We start from the raw sequence: 2,490 nt of genomic DNA, 5'->3' as shown, positions 1-2,490 counted from the left end.
ACCTCTCACTACTGGAGCGGAAGTGTCCGTAACGCCACCCAGCTTCTGGACTACATTTCCCAGAATTCCGCACACCAGCCTGCCCGAATGGAAGCCCGGGGATGAAGGGGAGAGCGGGTTGTAGGGGATCAGTAGATGACTGAAAGGAGAAAGGTAACGATTAGTATAAGGAGCCCTGAGGGTGCAATGGTCAAACACTCAGCTGCTAACCCCAAAATTATCGCTTCAAACTCACCTAGCCGTTGGGCTCTGCCGAGAAAAATCTGCTATCTGCTCTCATAAAGGTCACAACCTAGGAAACCCTATGAGATTGTTACACTCTGTCACATGGGGTCGCTACCAGTGGAAAATCGACTGGACGGAAGACAACAATAATGGTTAGTATAATTTGATAGTATGAGGCTAGAACGGTAGGGGAGTGGGCCTTGAAGAGCAAGGAAGGTACCAACTGACTTCGATACCACTAGTTTGCCAGGAAAAACAACCACTATTTAAGAGGACCAAAGGGCCTCATAAGAAAACCATCTTCACCACTTTGGAGGAGAAAACACCAGATGTCAGAGAAATCAATACATTATCCAACATCTCCAAGCAAACATAACTGCTGAAGACATTGGCGTTAGGGTCATTCTTCAACCCAAAAACCTATGATTTAATGCAACAACATGCAAGAGAATTCTGTAGGTGAGGAATGATGTTATAGTGCTAACTTTTATTTTTTAACCTTCATATTTTTTTGGCTAAAATATCTGGATTCTATTTAGTAATTATAATACTTATGTATAAGTTCAAACGAATTAAAAATACTGTAAAGTCAGATAAGAAAAATTCCACCTTAAATATTACTTGAAGTTAACCAGATGCTTTTTCTCTCCAAAAATACACATCTTCCATCTGCATATTTCTTTTTCAAAAAATGAACTCATGAACTTCTGGGCAACATGGTGCTGTACTAAGAAGCACCACACTGTCCCTCTGCAGCAAATATCAGAAAAACTAAGTTAAACAGAGTCACGCATCAATCCTGAAACCTTGAGCATCAAATGAAGAGATAAAGAACTCAGCCAAGCACCAAATGGAATAAGAAACTGACCAAGAACAGAGAGCAAGGAGAGATACATGCAGAGGTCCCCTGTCAGCTACCATAGCACGGATCCGTCATCTTAGACTCCTATCGGAGATCAGCGAACAGAGGGTACGAGAAAGCAGCTTCACGGAGCCTCTAGCAGGAGACAGAACAACCGGTAACCAGTGATATAGGCTTTCCCACACCCCACCCTTCTTCACCCCTGCTTAGCCTCGTCTGCTTCCTGCAGCCAGTCTTTTGGCCAGGAAGCACCATGTTCACCCCAGTGTTGCTTGGATTCCACCCACCCGCACTGGCTGGCTCCCTGAGTGGCTTTTGTTGGCTGCTGGTGTTCATTTTTTCTGCTTCTTTAGATTTCTTCCCTACCTCTCACCACCTCCCCCTCCTTTCTCTCAAATACCTGGCTCCGTGCGCCATCTTTGCTTCTTCTTGAAAAGCTGCAAAACACCGCTTGACTGTGAAAATGCTTCCCGGCCCGTGCCACAACGCTGGTTGGACCCGTGGGGCTTTTGTTTGTTTGTTTGCTCTGATTTGTTCTATTTTGATTTGCTTGTTTGTTTTCTTTTTCTTTTCTCGGCTTGGGACCCCATTCTAGCCGGGCAGTACCACGTGGCTTGGAAGCTACTCCCTTAATCTGTGCAGACGCAGAGGGACATCCCTAGGGGCATTTCTTTTTTCCTGTTTTTTGTTTGTTTGTTTGTTTGTTTGTTTTTGGTTTCTTTGTTTTGCTTTCATCTCTCTCATTCCCTTTTCGTCTTTCTTCATTTCCAGTTTCTCAATTTATTCATTTTTTTCTTTTACCTTTTTTGTCATTTTTGTTTTTCCTCATTTCTCAGTCTCTCATCTCTCCAATCCAATAGCAAGCTCCCTTAGCACTCTTTTTTGTTTGTGTGTATGTTTTTGGCTCCTGTTCCTCTCTCCTCTCTCTCATCTTTCCCATATCCATCTTAGCTCCACACATCACAATCTTCCTTCCTGCCTACCTGCACCGTGTGCTGAACATCACACTCCCAAGCAGCACAGGCACAGCCTACTGGAACCTGCCCTGCACTGATTCCCGGTCCACACTGTCAACCCTGATATGTGCCACAAACAACCCGTCCCAGCAACTCCACTTCAACTGGACCTGCCCTATTGTACCGTACCTGAGTGACTGACCCTGCCCATTGGAGAAGGAGGTGAAAATTATCGTGCCCACAGATGAGCAAACAACAAAGAATGCACAGCCCACCTGCTCAGATATAAACAAATAAAACAAAAAAACAGGACAAAACAAACAAAGCTACAATCAATAAATGAAGGAAAATAACCACTGAAAGCTCTGAAGACAGCAGACAATATCAAAACATTTACAAAAACAGGACAGGATGGTTCCAGTAGGCGTCCAAAATAAAACACTAGAT

Source organism: Trichechus manatus, unplaced genomic scaffold (assembly GCF_000243295.1).
Source record: "Trichechus manatus latirostris isolate Lorelei unplaced genomic scaffold, TriManLat1.0 scaffold00216, whole genome shotgun sequence".
NCBI lineage: Eukaryota > Metazoa > Chordata > Mammalia > Sirenia > Trichechidae > Trichechus > Trichechus manatus.
Note: the sequence above shows the minus strand (reverse complement) of the source record.